At 43.2% G+C, this 18,756-nt stretch overlaps 1 protein-coding gene across 2 annotated transcripts in view; it reads left to right on the top strand.

The window, feature by feature from the left end:
* The window catches only part of MAP1B (microtubule associated protein 1B), a 98,997-nt gene that overhangs the window by 52,916 nt on the left and 27,325 nt on the right, over positions 1-18,756 (top strand). Inside the window, exon 1 of one of the 2 annotated variants that reach the window (XM_055253803.2) lies at positions 15,896-15,917. The exons of the other annotated variant lie outside the window; for it this stretch is intronic. The gene's annotated coding sequence lies outside the window, so the exon portion shown is untranslated. Of the gene's footprint in view, positions 1-15,895; positions 15,918-18,756 lie in introns of those variants that run through there. 2 annotated transcript variants of the gene reach the window in all.

Raw genomic sequence — 18,756 nt, 5'->3', positions numbered from 1 at the left:
GAATCCTCATTGTGATTTGCTACAGGCTTCTTTGTCTCTGGAGAGCTTCAAGAGCAAGCTAGACTGACCATGAGGTCCGGGGCCTCAAAGTGTTACCTGGATGAATGAGAGGGTCTAGACTTAGGCCCAGAGAGAGCTGGGGATTTCATAGGCCAGAAAGACCCCAGAACATAGTACAATTCAGTTGCCTAACTCCAGTGTACACCATTTACATCATATGACTAGTGAATGGTACCCCCGGGCCTGGGGAGAACGTGTTGTTTCTCCTTAAGATTCTGGTAAATCCACCTTCAAAGATCCCAGGCCAGGGGACTGAGAAGAGTGCAACCCTGAGTCAGCCAGGGTGTTTGACTCAGTGGTACTCAGGGGACAGAGAGAGAAGATGAGCTTCCATGCCAGATGCATGTAGGTTTGAGTCGCAACTTTGGCACTCACAAGCCACCTGTGAGTGGAGTCAATCATACAGCTGTCATTGAGAAATGGAATCAATGTCATAATAATACTCAAACAATACATATAAACAGTCAATACATGGTGGCTGTTGTGGCTCATATGAATAATAGTACTAGTGCTGGTGTGCCAAGGAAAGGACGAACAAATGAAAAATACTGCTCTGTGCGACTCTTTTCAACCCAAAAGACATCTTGCCCTGCACGGCCAGGATTCTGCAGATAGATGGACAGGGAAGTCGCAGTTGGTGAAGAGTCATGGTGGCATTCCTGACTCCTCTGCCCGTCTTTTCTATCCCAAGGGACTTCTGCTCCCTCAGCTCACACTTAGGTTCTGCTGATGGTCTGCTGAAAACCTAGGTGTTGAAAAAAAGCAGAGTTGGCTCAGCGCAGTGGCTCACACCTGTAATCCCAGCACTTTGGCAGGCTGAGGCAGGCAGATCACTTGAGGTCAGGAGTTCCAGACCAGCCTGGCCAACATGATGAAACCCTGCCTCTACTAAAAATACAAAAATTAGCCAGGCACAGTGGTGGGCGTCTGTAATCCCAGCTACTCTGGAGGCTGAGGCAGGAGAATTGCTTGAACCCGGTAGGCGGAGGTTGCAGTGAGGTGAGATCGCGCCACTACACTCCAGCCTGGGTGACAAAGTGAAATTCCGTCTCAAAAAAAAAAGAACGAAAGAAAGAGAGAAAAGAAAAAAAACAGAATTGACAGCCAGTTCAGAAACCTTATGATGAGCTAGTACTAAGTTATCATCACCAGAGAGTGAAAAGGACCTTCAAGTCCAAGACAGCACTGCAGACACATCACGCCATGCCAGGCAGGGGACTGAACTCAGTGCTGCGTGCAACCTAACATTCTGTGATGAAGGATTAAGTCATGCCACTAGCAAAGTGGGTGTGATTGGCGAGAGATAAGTGTCTGAGCTGGCGAGAAAGGAAAGAACCAAAATAGTGGCAGAAATATTTTTATCTTGTAATAGTCACTGTCAGTGTGACAATTGAAAGACCTTTTCATTCCCTCTGAGATATTTTCAAAGTGATTAACTTGAAAAATCTTTGATGTAAGGGCCGTAACATGACTGGGGGGCATCTTCTTCTTTTTTTTTTTTTCTCCTTCATACTTCTTGGAGGAAAGATGAAATAAAATGGTTTTAAGAAAAAGACATCCTGAAAAAGGAAGTTAACAAAAACACAAAAGGAAAAAGCTCCCTATAAAAAGCTTACTACCTGCTCCCTGCAGTTACAGGTATCATTTTATGTTAGCGCTTATGAAATATTTCTAAAAAAAATATAAGGATGTTCACATGATTTTTGCTTCCTTGCTTAAATTCTATCACCTCGGTGGAGTCCAGGATCTTTGCTGCTTATACGCATTGTGCGGGACCCAACATAGTAGGGACTTAGTAAATGTTAAACCATCATCATTAAAAAACACTTCCTCTTCCACTTTGAGTCCTTTAAGTTTTATGAATGCATGTGGGTAGAATATTAATTCCAGCACAGTGAGTGTTGCTCAGCAGCGATTATGCCACCTGGCTTGAAGCCTTCCAGTGCACTTGTGGGGATTTTCATTTCATTCATCATTTAGAGTTTGTCATGAGGGGTCTCTGTGAAAGAAAAATATAGAGGAGCCTAGGCTGGGTGCGGTGGCTCACGCCTGTAATCCCAGCACTTTGGGAGGCTGAGGGGGGCAGATCACGAGGTCAGGAGATTGAGACCAGCCTGGCCAACATAGTGACACCCTATCTCTCCTAAAAATACAAAAATTAGCTGGGCATGGTGGTGCATGCCTGTAGTCCCAGCTACTTGGGAGGCTGAGGCAGGAGAATTGCTTGAACCTGGGAGGTGGAGGTTGTGGTGAGCCAAGATCACGCCACTGCACTCCAGCCTGGGTGACAGAATGAGACTCCATCTCAAAAAAAAAAAAAAAGAAAAAGAAAAATATAGAGGAGCCTAAGGAGAGGAGGCTTACTGGACATTCTGTGTGAAGAGTTCTCTGACTCTAAATAGCTTTAATAAGGCAGTTGTTTCCTAGTCTATTTCTTTTCCAAAAGAAGGGAGGATGTGTGATCACCTCTAGCCCAACATTTGTAGCCAGCTGGATGAGATTCCATGCTTTTATCATCATTGACCGAAATAGGTAACCTAAGAATTGAGCTTAAACTGCTTCTCTTGCAGCCCATCTGTGCTTCCAATAAGGAATCTGAGTCATGTCTAGATTAGGAATCAGATACTTTTTTTGCCACTTGAGATGAGATCACTTAATAGAATGCTTCCATTTGGTATGGGATAAAGTATGGATGTAGGAAGGAGGTGTTGGGATCATAGAGCTGTAAGGGCATGAGGTCCTGTGGGAGCAACCTCAGCTTCTTGCTTTGGGGAGGGCGAATGTGTAGATACCTGCACTTTACTCCTGGCTCTGCCATTATCTTGCTGTGTGACTTCGGACAAGTCATTTAGCCTTTCTGAACCTTAATGTCTTCATCTGTAAAACAGACGTTTGGAATAGATCCATATAAATTCACATTTCTATAACCCTATGTTACAGGCTATATGACTTTTTTCTTTTTTCTTTCTTTCTCTTTCTTTCTTTCTTTCTTTCTTTCTTTCTTTCTTTCCTTCCTTCCTTCCTTCTTTCTTTCCTTCTTTCTTTTTTCTTTCTTTCTTTCTTTCTTTCTTTCTTTCTTTCTTTCTTTCTTTCTTTCTTTCTTTCCTTTCCTTTCCTTTCCTTTCCTTTCCTTTCCTTTCCTTTCTTTCTTTCTTTCTTCTTTTTTTTTTGAGACAGGGTCTTGCTCTGTTGCCCAGGTGGTACAATCAGGGCTAACCGCAGCCTTGACCTCCCAGGCTCAAGTGATCCTCCCACCTCAACATCCCAAGTAGCTAGGACGAGTACTTGGGACGTGTACCATCACACCTGGCTAATTTTTTGTAGAGGCAGAGTCTTGTTATGTTGCCCAGGCTGGTCTTGAACTCCTGGGTTCAAGTGATCCTCCTGTCTTGGCCTCTTAAACAGCTGGGATTACAGGCATGAGCTGCCACGCCCAGCCTGCTATAAGACTTCTAATTGGACTGCATCATTTCATCCCAGAGACCTGGTTCCCAGGGTTTTCACAAGGTAGGAGGCATTGTTTCATAGTTCAGGTGAGGGTGTTGATAATCTAGGCCAGGACTGTGACAAGGGTGACATCATCTGTGGTATGAAATTTATTTTTAGCATCAGAATTTTGGGGGGATTTTGAGTTGAAGAGCAGTGGTTCTTTCACTGAATGACACTAAGTTGGCTATTCTCTAGGTCTCTTCTTACGGTTTAAAAACGGGCTGATTATGGGCTGGATGGGAATGTTTCCCTGGTAATGTTATCAACTCATCTCTTTGCTGGTGCCAGCTTTCTTGTCTGAGTCGTAGAGCTCATGCCTGATATAACAGTGGCAAAGGATCATGGAAGTCGTGTGCAGGGTAACCAGGGAACCAATACCGTTGCCTTCAGTAATTAACTAAGACATCCATTCTGAGGTGGGTGGGACCTCAGTTCCAGCTCCTCTGTGTAGCCTCAGGGACAGGGTAAGGCTTGTGGTCTTAAACAGAAAAGCTCTCAGTCTGTTGGGTGAACATTGCTTTCCCTGTGTGTTTTTGCTTGCAAGGGTATTTTGTTCAAACAATTTTAATATTTATTTGTTAGGGAGTTTTATCTCTATTCATAGGTGATATTTACCCATGAATGAGTATTTTTCTTGGAAGAGTCTCTTTCCTTTCTTCCTTGCTTTTTTCCCTCTTTTCAACTGGGTTCACCTGTTAGCAATTGGACATGTATGTCTTGTACGATACACTGCTCTACTGTTGCTATTTTAATACCATGAGAACTTTGAAAGGCTAAAACCAAAATACAGGACCTACTGAAGCCTACACTTTAGAAATAAAAGGTAATTTTGTCAGCTAATTTGTAGTGGATTTCTTGACCTTAATCTTTCTTGGTCTCCTGGTCAAAATATAGTCACCCAATTTGTTTTTTTTTCACATGTTCATATTTTAATTCTTTGCCAATCATTGTCTGGTAACTGTCTTAATTATTTGTTTATTTTTGCTCCTCTGCCCCTACTAGAATGTAAGTCTTGTTGACCACTATCTCCAGGACCTGGCATATAGGAAGTTCCTAATATATATTTGTTGAATGAATAAATGAATGAATGAATAGATACTTAAGTCATACAATATAGGTCAAGTCCATGGACCCAGAATCTAAAATAAATCGGAATTTAAAATGTTGTACATCAGTTGGTTAAAACGCTAATAGAATAGAGATGTTACCTGTGGGATTCAATGGTCCCGAAGGAGTCTGTGGCCAGGAGGAAGAACCAAGAACAACCAACAGTCCTGTTCCTGGCCAAAAACCAGGAACAGGACCTTGAGCAAGTCACATGACCTCTTGGGCTCAGTTTTCCCATCCACTAAACAAGAGGATAGGATGTAATGATCATTAGTTCACTTAGCCATTTATGGAGCAGGACAATATCACTACCCTAGCTGAAAAGGCAGTGCCATATAACCATAAACATATTCATTATATATAAAATATGCATTACTATTAAAATGTGAAAAAACTCATCAGTGTATCACCCCAATCTTGCATACTGCCAGTAGAACATGTACTGCACGTTGGGAGGCACCGTGATAGAGCATGCTATGTGCTATGATAGAGCAAGCTGCAAAGCCTAACTGTAGAACCAGATAGACTAGAAGGGAGAAATCCGAGTGATAGCAAATATTTCAATAGCTCTGAGATCCCATCATGTTCTACCCTCACAACAACTCTTAGGGCAGGCATTATTATTATCCCCATTTACTAGACAGGGCTTAGTGTTACGTGCTCCAAATGACACTAGTGGCAAGAGGACTTAAACCCAGGTCTTCTGGCTGCAAGTCCCAGGCCCTGAAATTTTACACTGTAATATGCTAGCTGTGGTTTGGCAAATGTAGGAGAAACTACATCATGCACAAGGTATATCCCAGCACTTTAAGCCTCAGAGAGTTTTCTCAACATTTTCTCCTAGAGTAATAGCTTCTGTGGCTTATACAGAGCCTCCCCAAGCAGCATTGACTTTTTCATGATCGTCAACAGAATCCAGGGAGGTAAGGGCAGCGTGCAGACCCCTTTCCAGCCTCTGGGGAGAGAAAGAAGTGGCCACTGGAACCTTGGTGGAGAGGAGTATTCCAGGATCCCGGTACACGATGGCATCTGTTTGTAAAAATGCATGTAAATTTGGCCTCCAAAATATTCCATGTAGTCTAGTTCTCACTGAACTGTGGCCCACTGATAACAGCAGTGTTCACTCCCTAGAGAGGTCGAGACAGCAGCTTCCCAGCACTCACAGGTGTCTTCCTGATTCTCCCCCTGGCTCTGTGAGATAACTCCCTTTAGCCCTTTTTTGGCTACAGCCAGCAAGACCTGGTAATAATGTGAGACCCGAGGCTGAGCTAATCCTCCCTGTGGAAATCCAACAGTGAAGCGTCTTGTCTTTATGACTATTCGCTGAGGATGTGTGAAGGGAAATGCCAGCCCCAGGCAGCAGTAGCTGGCTGGGTTCCAGAGTCAAAACCGAATTAAAAACTCATTAAGTAGTACTTTGAGCCTGCAAGCTGACTGGCGCGCAGTGCTGGGAAAGCTGATGGCGGAGGAAGGGAAGGGGTGGCTTCTTCCCGTTGGCAAATGGCAGGCTGTGGGCAGGACGGGGCAGTCCAGGAAAAAAGATGAAACACAGCCCACTTGTCTGTCATGCAGACATGTTTGTGAGTATAGCTTTTGGTACAGCCACATAATGTATGCTAATTGCTATATTCCTTCTTTTTTTTTTCCACGGGAAATGGCTCAGTGAGAAAGCTCTGAAACCAAAGAGGCAATGCAGAAATGCCAAAATGCAGACATTACAAAAGAGAGAGGAGGAACAAAGGGAAACAGGGGATCCAAATTTACATCATGGTTTAGTGTTCTGCTAAATCAGCACCTCCCTGGTCCATGCAAGTCATATGGAAAATAACTGAGCAGAAATTCCTATTTGGGTTGACTTTCGCTGCATCTATCTCATAGTTTGCAATTTGTTAATCAGATTTTTTTAAAACAAGAAGCAAAAATTTTACCCCCAAGGACTAGAAAGTTAGCAAGTTAAGATGAAACTCCAAAGTAATTATTAGAGCTTCCAGAAAATATTAATAAGACAGTATGGGCTGGTTCTGTCTCTACTACTGTTCTGAACAAGACACTTCTCAGTTGACCACAAGACTCGGATGCAAACTGGGGAAAGCACACAACTGGGCCCACTTAAAAGAATCATCCATCTATAAGAAAAGACTCATTCAGAATATTTTGTATGTGCCAAGCTCTGTACCTCTAGTGTTCCATTAGATATCCTTTTGCAACTGTCATTTTTTAAATCAAATAAAAACAGACCAAGATATTAAAGGAGTGCTTTGTCTAATGAAGCAAGAGTGCACAGACATTTTATATTGAAAGAGAATGGACCAGAAATGAGAAATATATTTTACTTTGTCATTGGAGTCAAAAGAAGTATTGATAAGTAGACTTTCTTTCCCCCAGTAACCCTTAATTTTTTTTAAATAAAAAAGTAACATTCTTTAGAGCAGTTTTGTAGCTACGAAACAGGAAATTTTATAATGAATTTGATTAGATATGACAGAAGGAAATGCAAGTATTTTTCAGGACGATGTAGATAACACATTAAGGCATCATCTTCTGTCGTTTAAGAATTATGAGAATAAAGTGAACTGGAGTCGGGAATGTAGTTAGACTCTCCTCTGGAGGGATAGCTGACCCACGGAAAGCACTGCTCCTCCACTTGGCTCCTGCCCCTGTCCAGCTCCTGTCACTCGGCCAAGGCCCTGAGCTGAGGAGGGCCTCAGGCTTGCTCAGCTCCTGCCTTTCCAATCCTTCACTTTGAAGCCTTGCATTTTCCAGATATCTGAGTTTACACTGAGCAGTGGTGCCCTCTGCAACCTTAGGGTGCTCCATCTCACCTTCCAGCTTCTCCAGCGACAGCCTCTGCTCCAAAATAAATGAGGTGTTCAGTGTTGCTTTCTGGGCAGGAATCAGATGTTCTTTCTTTCAGCTATACTCCAGAGCTCTGGCAGAGCTTGATTTGGTCCATTTTTCTCTAGGGCCGGCTTACCTGTTGGCATTTTTCAGGGACAAAATATGCTCCCAATTTATATTATTTTATTTATGAAAGAGCAAAGCGTAATACATTGTAAGAACTTTGATTAGCATACATATGGATCATTGCATATATTCCAAGTGTATATAAATATATAAAAAATACCCAATGGAGAATAATGCAAGACAGGAATGTAGAAAGTGATTTTATGCCTGCTGCCTTTCTTATGAGAACTTGTTACTTCTCATGGAAATTAAAATCTGGGGATTTGCTCAAGGGCAATTTTCCCCAAAGTCCCCAGATTATTTCCCTCCCTCCTTGAACTCATTTTAAACTAAAATTTCAGTCTTTTAAAAAGAAGATAGAAGAGGACAGAATTTATTTGACTACCTTGTTTGACTTGCTCTTTGTCATGGGTTTCAGACCTGTTTCTCAGGAGAGCTATGTCTGCTGGTTCAGAGTATATTTATCAATGCCTTGAAAATGCCCATTGGCCAGATTTGGTTGAATTGCCTCAGAAACAAATCTCTGTTTGTTAAGTAAACCATTAATTAAATATATGGCCCAGAACTTAATTCCGTTGGCTTACTACATCACATTTTCCTAAATAAGCGGATGTATTCTTTCAGTTATAATCTCCCAGAAGTCAATCGTATTCATCTTAAAATAAATAAAAAATACGTTGTTAAGGTAAGAAATCAACCTTCAGCAAAAAATGTGGTTTGGGGACATGCTGTGGCACCCCATTAATAGTGACCTTGTGAAGACCTTGTAGTTGAATATAAAATCAAAACGAAATCTAATAATGCCTAATTTTAATTCCTTAAGAGCTCTTAAGGGGTGGCAGAATGACCACAGGCAAAATCCAATGCATGTGTGAGAAAACCAAACACACAAACGACTCCTGACACTTTGGGGCAGTTTTTGGCCCTAATCACTTGAAAAGAGCTAGGCAGTGTCTTCTTTTTAATTATTTATGCATGGCAGTGGGTTTTCTGCTAATGATGGCCCAGGTGTGTATTTTTCAGATCCTGAAGGTAGATCACCTGATTTGCTTACTTCTAAAGACAAAGTAAGCAAATCACACTTTGTTTACTTTGCTTGTTAAATCCCTCTGAGTGGGATTTAACATAATAGAGTGGATTGAATCACACACACATTTCAATCCACACTATTATGTTAAATCCCACTCAGAAGTGGAGTGAGTGTTTGTGGTAACTATGGGTATCTATATTTTTATTTGTCCTGTTTTGCAAAAGATTGTCATCACCTAAATCCCTATAGGTGGAAGGCTCGGATCTAGGCTCTGTGAGATTTACATAGAAATTGCCACCTTCACAGGAAGTTCAATGAGAGGTACATGAAAGTATGTGAAAGCATTTTGTTAACTAGAGTCTTATAAGTTGGTTGGAGGCAATAGCTCATATAAATACTATGTACTTCCTGTAATTGAGCTATATAGTATAGAGACTGTTAACTGCTATACCAGAATTTGGGGATAAGAGACAACTGTGGAAATTGAAGTGGACAGAGAGATATTCACAGAGGAAATAAAAATATGAGCGGGACGTGTAACAAATGGATTAGATTTAAGTAGGTGTGATGCCTTATTTTATGGCACAGTAAATTCTATCACCAAACAACACTCTTTATTTAAAACAACCTTCAAGCAAAGTATCCCACTAGGGCAAAAAATAATGCAGTGACCAACTGGCATGAATACCTGATTTACTAAAAATTTAGATTCCTGTTAGTGGAAATTAAATGAACACATCAGCATTGTAAATTACCGGTTTATTTCATGTAAGCTTTAGTAGTATGGTTCTTTAAGTTGAATGGCATTAGGTAAAATGAAAAACTCAATGGCTAATTTAAAAGCCAACGGCCTGCATCCTATCCGTCAAAGTATGATTCTCCATAGGACTGAGTCAGCAGCAAGCTGGGTTTCACATCCTTTATCTGCTCTAAAAACAATGGTATGAAGGGAAGCTTACAAGAAGGTCAACTCTCCGTATGATGTTTCCAAGAGAGTACTCAATAGTTCGTGCAAGTATTTACCCTTTACTAAATATTTTATTTAGCCTTTTAATAATCGTTTACTGCTGAAATACAGGGTTTGGATTTGGTTGAGGGAGAAGTGGTGAAGGGTTTAGTTGGAGAAAGTTCTTCTATTAAATTTCTCCTGCTTCTGCCCACCGAGAGGAGCTGGGACTCTCCCATACACAGTGGCTCAGTATCCCCTGTGGCAGAGCCTCTAAAGAGGTGGTCAGAACAGTTAACCTGCCAAGACCTTGTTGCATGGTCCTCTTTAATGTTTAATACAGCCAGACACGGTTGTTCATGCCTGTAATCCCAGCACTCTGGGAGGCTGAGGTGGGTGGATCACCTGAGGTAAGGAGTTCGAGAGCAGCCTGGCCAACATGTTGAAACCCTGTTTCTACTAAAAATACAAAAAATGATCCAGGTGTGGTGACAGGTGCCTGTAATCCCAGCTAGTCAGGAGGCTGAGGCAGGAAAGTAGCTTGAACCTGGGAGGTGGAGGTTGCAATAAGCCGAGATCACGCCACTGCACTCCAGCCTGGGCAACAAGAGCAAAACTCCATCTCAAAAATAAAATGAAATAAAATAATGTTTAATATATAGGGCTAAAATATCTACCCAAAGCTTTATGTTCATGTAGCTTATCAAAGTCATCAAAAGTGACACCCTTCTCTTGCTGCTGTGTGTCAGGACAACATAAAGAGAGTAGGAAAGGGTAAAGTGAAAGGGGGAAAAGACTTCAGTCTTCCCTGCTCAGAATAAGGAAAAGGAGTAAAGAGGAAAACATGAGCAAATATGATGGCTTTTCGGGGGCCATTTTTGAGATTAAAATAGCAAAGGATAGTGCTTGAAGATGCAGTTAGAGGTCTTGAAAGACCATCTGTGGGCCAAGAGTTTAAAGAAAAGGCATTTAATAGTGTAAGAAGGACAGCTGCAGTGGCTCATACTTGTAATCCCAGCACTTTGGGAGGCTGAGGTGGGAGGATCACTTAAGTCCAAGAGTTTGAGACTAGCCTGGGCAATATAGTGAGACCCCCATCTCTACAAAAAACAAAAGAAATTAGCTGGGCGTGGTGGCACACACCTGTAGTGTTAGCTACTTGGGGATGCTGAGTTCGGAGGATTGCTTGAGCCCAGGAGGTCGAGGCTGCAGGGGGCCATGTTCATGCCACGGCACTCCAGCCTGAGTGACAGAGTGAGACCCTCCCTCAAAAAAAAATTTTTTTGAAGTGGAAGAAACGTGTTTGGGATTCAATCGAACCCAAATGGGAGAAGTTGAGAACTAGGCTTTAAATGAGACATCATTTTGGGTTCCCAGACAGGGCCTGTAACTGAGGGCCTGTAACTGGAGTGCAGTGGTGTGATCTTGGCTCACTACAGCCTCAACCTCCTGGGCTCAAGTGATCCTCCCACCTCAGCCTCCCGCATAGCTGAGATCACAGGCATGCACCACCATGCCTGGCTAATTTTTGTATTTTTTATAGAGATGAGGTTTAATATATAGGGCTAAAATATCTACCCAAAGCTTTATGTTCATGTAGCTTATCAAAGTCATCAAAAGTGACACCCTTCTCTTGCTGCTGTGTGTCAGGACAACATAAAGAGAGTAGGAAAGGGTAAAGTGAAAGGGGGAAAAGACTTCATATTGCCCAGGCTGGTCACTGTATTTAAAGAGACCTGGAGTTGGCTCCCCTGACAGGTTACTACATCGCCCTTCACTCCATGTGCCTTTTTTATTTTTATTTTTGTCTGTAGCTTCTGTACTTTGTTGAAGATGTGACCCTTAGGCGATCTTATCAACCACAGCTGGTGCCAGGATTGGACTTTGCTGGTTCTACTTAGGTGCCCTCCAGGGAGCCCAAGTTTCAACACCATCTATGTTATTTATTTCTACTTCTTTCAGCCAGAGGATAAAACAGAGAAAAAGGGAGCAAACTTCTTCCTTCCACTGTCTTTCACCTTAACCCTTGATATCCTTGATTCTCATCCCTTTGCCTTGATAATTTTTAAAAGGAAAAAGAAAAAAAGGAAGAGGAGAACCTAAGAGAATGGGACTGGGTAGGAGAGAAACACCGAAGAGAGGATTTAGAAAGCAGGTCAAATGAGAATCCTGCACATGGAAAACCAAACCAAAACCACCGACAACAAAAAGAAAACTAACAACCATAAGGTCCAGGAAGTATAGAGAAAATTAGGTATAGACTCAAATTAGGTAATAACTAAATTCCCTGTAACACAAAAGATATCCAAGGTAAAAAAAATGTTGTCTAACTCACAAGCAATGATCAATTTATTTAAACTAAAGAAAATTATTTGCAAAGTCTCCTGAACTTGAGTTTTTTTATTCTCTTAAAAAAACAAGTGTTCAAAATTTGGAGAGCCATAGATTCAGGAACATATATCAGAGATGAAACAGATGCATAAACAAAAATTTATTTCCCACAGAAAAGAAATGTCATTTCTAGGAATATTGGGGGAAGGTGGGAAAGAACTTGGCTGATGGTTCAGCAGAAACCAAGAAGGAATTGCCCTCAGGGCGTGTGTGGGAGGCCATGGTGCCCTGCTGGGTCCACACACACGTGTGCATGTGCACACACTCACACACACTCAGGCAATTCAGCAGGCGTTGGCTGACCAGCAGCCAACCATGGCTGCACACTTACCTCTTACAAAGGAGAAGCTTGGCATCACAGCTTGAAAATCTTTATTTTGGACGGGAGTGGATCAGGAAAAGGAGAAAGGAATAGTGTCACAGCACTGACCTTGGCCTTGAGTGGCCTCATGGAGCGTGACAAGGGTCCTCAGGCCTGTTCTTCCACACTGTCAAGTCAGTAAACCTCTGCTCTTTCGTCCATGAAGAGAGGATAATATTTGCCTCACTACTTCATAAAAATGCTGTGAGACTAAACAAAGAACTACCTCAAGGACAAAATGCTTTGGCAACTCTAAGGCACTCTACACATGTAAGATTTTATTGCTGTGTTCTGGTGATGGACTCTCTGGTGATCAAAGGATTAGATTTTGTCACCACCCATTTCTATGTGTTAGCCTTGTATTCAGTCATTTTTGGACCCAGGTGGGATGGCACCTGGCACATAGAAGGTGCTCCAACGTGTGCATGACCTTAAAACCAGCATGCACATTGAATTATGCTTTTGCCACCTGTTTGCTCATGTTCCCTGTTGCCTCTGAGACACCCAGCCTAGAAAAAGTTCTTTTCCAAGCCTCAGGCTGAGATGCGCAAGAGCGGATGAATGCGAAAAGATGAGTGAGTTGATTGGGGGAGTTAATTTGATGCGGAGGACCCCTGAGAAATCCAGCTCCCTCCAGGGCTAGGAGTTTTACTTCCCTGGAGACAGATTCTGTGTAATTTCCTGGTAACAGCTGACCTTCTGTTTTCTCTGCTGATGCTGTTGGTCTTTGGGGATCCGTGGAATTAGAACCAAGTCTCCTAGCTCCTTTGTTTTCTAACAGCACCTCTGTGGCAGGGGTGAGGGTTTTGTGTCTCACCCTGCTTTGGGATCATGTCCTCCCTCAGGGCTGAGGTAGGTTTTTGCTCCAGGGGAGCCGAGAAAGTCTTCTGTTAGGCTGGGTTGCCTCGATCCTTCTCCTGGACCCTCTCCGGAGCTCTAAGCTGGGGCACCTGGGATGGAGAGCTGCTCATTGCAGCTTCTCAGAGCATGGTTACTGGGTAACCTATGTTCACCTCTTTCTCTTTCTCTCTGTTTTTCTTGCTTAGAAATGATGTAGTGGGATAGAGGGGCACAGGGAGAACCACCTGGGGGCTGCTCATGAGGCTTCCTTATTTGCTGGTACCTTTCCTCCCTCTGAAAAGGAAGTTTTGGGGATACCTTCCTGCTAGGCGTCTGGGCCCCAGTGTTCGTTGCCAGGGATAGAGAGGACTTCTGTGAGGGGCTCTGGAAGAAACTGTTCACTACGAAACTCTGCTGCTTCAGGCGTCTCCTCTCCTGCCTCACCAGCTCCCGTTCTCTTCAAATCAACCACACATTTGCTTTACCTGCCATGTGGGTTTCTGCAGAAAGGAGGCCTGGAGCTGGAAGTGATTTCACACCAAAAGCTGCCTGTTGGTTAGTTATTAATTCTTAGTTCCTGTACCAAGCACCTTTCATTTCTTGCTCTTAGCCATTTAGCTAAATTTTACTCTTGGGAGTATTTTTTGCACAAGGGGTTGGAGGTTAGAGGTTTCCTCTCAAAAAAATTCACTTTGGTAAAGAGGTTGAGTTGAATAACTCTGACTGCTGTCATTTTCTCTTCCTTCCCTTCCTCCCTCCCTTTTTTCCTTCCTTCCCTCCTTCCTTCCTCCCTCCCTCCTTCTCTTCTTCCTTCTAATGAAAACAGACTTTATTTTTTATTTTTTGAGGCGGAGTCTCACTCTGTTGCCCAGGCTGGAGTGCAACGGCATGATCTCAGCTCACTGCAACTTCTGCCTCCTGGGTTCAAGTGATCCTAGTGCCTCAGCCTCCCAAGTAGCTGGGATTACAGGCATGCACCACCGTGCCCAGCTAATTTTTGTGTTTTTAGTGGAGACAGGTTTCACCAGGTTGGCCAGGCTGGTCTCAAACTCCTGACCTCAAGTGATCCACCTGCCTCGGCCTCCCAAACTCCTGGGATTACAGGCATGAGCCACCGTGCCTAGCCTGAAAACAGACTTTAAAATCAAGACATTTAGTGCTTGTGGTCTTTCTTGATCGACCAAACTTTACTTTTCGCTAAATCAACCCAGTCCTTTTTTATCTCACACATTTTTCTCTCTAACTCCAGAATCTTCACATTGTAAGTTATTCCAGTGTTGAATCTGGGGCGGGGGTGGGGAGCTGGAAGTAGTTGGTAGGTGAAGAGAGGGCGGCAGTGGGAGCTGACAGAGCAGGGAGGCAGAGATGGAGGCAGGACGGCTTTTCTCCTGGCTAAAGCCCCTGCCCATGCCCTGCCCCTCAGTCCTGGTTACCAATAGTTCAGGACCCTCCTCATCATCTCCCTTTCATACTGAGTAGAAATCAGAGGCTTTCTTTATTCTTCAACTACCATTTCTATTTTCTTCTTCCAAAACCAGGGTGAAGCCTCTGAGGGGTGTGTGTGTGTGTGTGTGTGTGTGTGTGTGTGTGTGTGTGTGTAGATGAATCCTAAACTCTGTGGAGAAGAGATCCCGCAAGCATCCTAGAAATTTACCTACATAGAAAATAACATTTTGCTTTAAGACATTTCAGAATCAACTGAATATAGTAAAACATAAGCTACTAAAAAAGCCAAACCTTATAAGACACATAGGTTCAATTAATCTGTCACATTTTCAAAAAGGAATAAAATCCCAACAACAACCAAAAAATGCAGGCTTCCTTTTGAGTTCCAAACCCAGCTTTGGGAGAGCACAAACAAAAGTCTCATTGTCCGCAAGGCCCCTGCTGCTTCGAGGGTCCTCAGACTGTCCTCTTTTGATTCTGAGGTGGCGCGGACCCCTTTTGTCACACACAATCTTCTGCACTGCCCCGCCCCCCCACCCAGGTCGAGGCTTCACAATCATGCTGAGTTTTGTGGGGAAGCCCTCAAAGACTTTTTCTTATGAAGCAATGACACAATCATTCCAGGTCGAGCCCCCGCTTTTGCTGCCCTCAGACCGATGCCGGGGAAAGTTAACTATTCATGGGGCTGCCTAAGGGTTTCCCTGTGAGGTGTCGAATGGAGAATGCTGACTACAATGGTGGAGAGAGAGGCTGGAACCCGGCCGCCTTTCTTTCCTGGGAACTTCTTTTCTGAAGCAACTGAATGAGACCTTTACAAGCCAGGGTGGTGGCCTCCCTTCAGAATGCCTGGCCCGTTTCCCAGTGTGAAACATTCCCCAAATATGCAACTTCGTGAGCATCCCAGCCGCCTGCGCTGAGAACCCGCCCGCTTGCCGCAGGAAAGCTGGCACCCACGGGGATGCCAGGGGTGGGGGCGCATCAGGGCCCCTCTGCCAGGCTTGGCCAGATGCTGGGCGGCCCGGCCCCAGGTTACATCGTCCCGGGAAAGAATCTGGCCAACAGTCTGGCTGTCACAAGAGCTAGAAGCTTCTCTCTCTCCCTTTAAATCCCCTCCTTCATTCAAATCCGATCCTATAAAAAGGCTTTTGTTGAAGGAGCAGCCATGGCATCTTGGTGCACGTCTGTGCCATTCCTCTCAATATTTCCAAAGATGGACAAAAGAGAACATCGTTAGTTGAATTCCTGGGCAAACTGGTCTGAAGATTGACTTGGAAGGAGTGGAGGTAAATGGCAGCTGTCACGTGGCATTTGTTTTGTTTGCAAGTGATGAAGCCAAAGAGGAAAGGAACTGCTGGTGGATGGTAAGAAGCCTCCTGCCAGGGGCCACCTCGGCAGCAGGCGAGTTCACTGTGTGTTTGGGGAAGAGCGTGCTGTGGAGGCAGGTGGACTGTGCAGGCTGCTGTTGCCTGGACGTGGGTGTCTGAAGGGTGCGGTTAGCAGGGCTGAGGGCGTTGTGTAGGATCACTTCAGAAAGAAAGAGGCTCTGATTTCATTACCATCACTTGCGGAGGGAGCCACTTTATGTACCTTGCTGAAGTCTACTTATATGGATTCCTGCAGAATACAGACATGATGACAGTCATACCTGGACACTGCGCTGGCTGATGCTCTGGGTGCCTACCACAACATTGTGACCAAAGAAATGACTATTCCTTCTCCTTGGTCTTAAGCTTTTGCTTAATTTCACCTCAATCTAGTGCCTTTGAAGCTCTTGAAATCTTTGTTTCAAGAAGACCACTGATGGAAAGACCTAGAAAGAGGATAGTTTCATGTGTCTTGCCAATTTTCATTTTATCATTTGCTTATTTAATTTGATTTTCTTTTGCTTTAGCTTTAAATGTACATGGTTGTCAAAACCAAAAACAACCAAAAAGCCAAAAAGCAATGTCCAATAAATTACAGTATTTAGCATTCATAATAAATGAACTTTCTTTTCTGTGGTTTATTCTTCTTAAGCCTCAGTTCTTTGTCTGCTCAAACTGTGGAACTTTGTTCTGTTTTGGAGTTTATTTTTAGGCTTTTGGAGTAAGACATCACATATTTTCTCTTAATTTTAACTTCTTTTATGTGGGGTATTCTGACACCTTTGCCTTTTTTTGGCCAATATTCTTCTCCTAATATTTTCTGCCTTCCTGCTTTTGTAAGCTTATCTCTGATTTTATTTCTTTGGACCTTTCCCTAACTGTCTTTTGGCATTTGGTGTCTGTGCCTTGTCTGTTTTAACAAATTTTAGTTCCAGTAACCAACCCCATAGGGCAGTGAAGCAGAAGGACTCTAGATCCAGGTGACCCAGGTCCAAATCCTGGCTCGACCACTTACTAGTTGTGTGACTTTGGGCAGGTTAATTCTCTTCTGTAGACTCACTGCTCTCGACAGTAAAGGGGGATAATCATAGTAGCTACGTCACAGAACTCTTCTGAGGATTAAACGAAGCCATGTATGTGAAGTCTTCCAGTGCCTGACATCATCATTGTTCTGTTTAGGCTTCTGTCTCTGATGTGGGGTTTGTTGGTAAATGTTAGCTGTTATGGAAAGTAGGATGGTGGGGGAGAATGGGCTTGGTAACAGTGATGGTGGTTGGTGGTGAGTATTTCAATATGTTGCTGTTTCTGTAGTACTTCTGGTCCTTCCTGATATAAAGGAAAAAGAACCAGTGTATCCTGAGCTGCTTTATGTTTTTTATTTTCTAATTGCTTTATTGAGATCTAGTTTGCATACCATAGAATTTACCCATTTATAGTGTACTAGTGAATGTTTTTTGGTATATTATTAATTTTTAAGTCATGATAAAATATAAAATTTGCCATTTTAACTATTTTTAAATGTACAATTTGGTGTCATTAATTACATTCACAAGGTTGTACAACCATCCCCTCTTTTTTTATTTTATCAGTTTTTTGAGACAGAGTCTTGCTCTGTTACCCAGGCTGGGGTGCAATGGCATGTTCTTGGCTCACTGCAGCCTCGACCTTCTGGGCTCAGTTGATTCTTCTGCCTCAGCCTTCCATGTAGCTGGGACCACAGATGGGTGCCACCACACCCAGCTATTTTTTTTTTTTTTTTTGAGATGGAGTCTCGCACCGTTGTTGGGGCTGGAGTGCAACAGCGCAATTTCAGCTCACTGCAACCTCTGCCTCCTGGGTTCACGCGATTCTCCTCTTGCCTCAGCCTCCCAAGTAGCTGAGATTACAGGTGCACATCACCACACCTGGCTAATTTTTTGTATTTTTAGTAGAGACGGGGTTTCACTATGTTGGCCAGACTGGTCTCGAACTCTTGACCTTGTGATCCGCTTGCCTTGGCCTCCCCAAGTGCTGGGATTACAGGCATGAGCCGCTGCACCTGGCCATTTTTTTTTTTTTTTTTTGGGAGACACAGGGTCTCACTTTGTTGCCCAGGCTAGTTTTGAACTCTTGGGTTCAAGCAATCCTCCTGCCTCGGCCTCCCAAAATGCTGGGATTATAGGCATAAGCTACTGCGTCCGGCCTTCATCACCTCTATTTTAGAAACATTTTCATCACTCCAAACAGAAATTGTACCCACTAAGCAATAACTCCCCATTCCCCTTCCCTTAGTCCCTGGAACCTTCTAATCTACTCTCTAATTCTATAAAGTTGCCTATTCTAGAGATTTCATGTAATTGGAATCACTATATTTATCCTTTTGTGTCTGGCTTATTTCATTTAGCATAATGTTTCCTAGGTTCATCCATGTTTTGGCATTATCAGAACTTCATTCATTTTTATGTTTGAATAATCTTCCATTGTACTGATATACCACATTTTACCCAATCATCCATAGATGGACATTTGGGTTGTCTTACCATTTGGCCATTGTGAATAATGCTACAATTAACATTGGCATACAAGCATCTGTTCGGGTTCCTGCTTTAAATTCCACCTGGAAGTGGGATTGCTGGGTCATATAGTAATTCTATTTTAGCTTTTTGAAGAACTGGCAAACTGTTTTTCTAGAAAACGGTTGCTTTTGGTCATTCTCTCCTCTTGTATTTCTCTCCTCTGGTGTCTGCCTCCCTCAGATTCTTTTCCATTTCCTCCTGCT

Source organism: Symphalangus syndactylus, chromosome 18 (assembly GCF_028878055.3).
Source record: "Symphalangus syndactylus isolate Jambi chromosome 18, NHGRI_mSymSyn1-v2.1_pri, whole genome shotgun sequence".
NCBI lineage: Eukaryota > Metazoa > Chordata > Mammalia > Primates > Hylobatidae > Symphalangus > Symphalangus syndactylus.
This window is presented reverse-complemented; position numbering and strand designations above follow the sequence as displayed.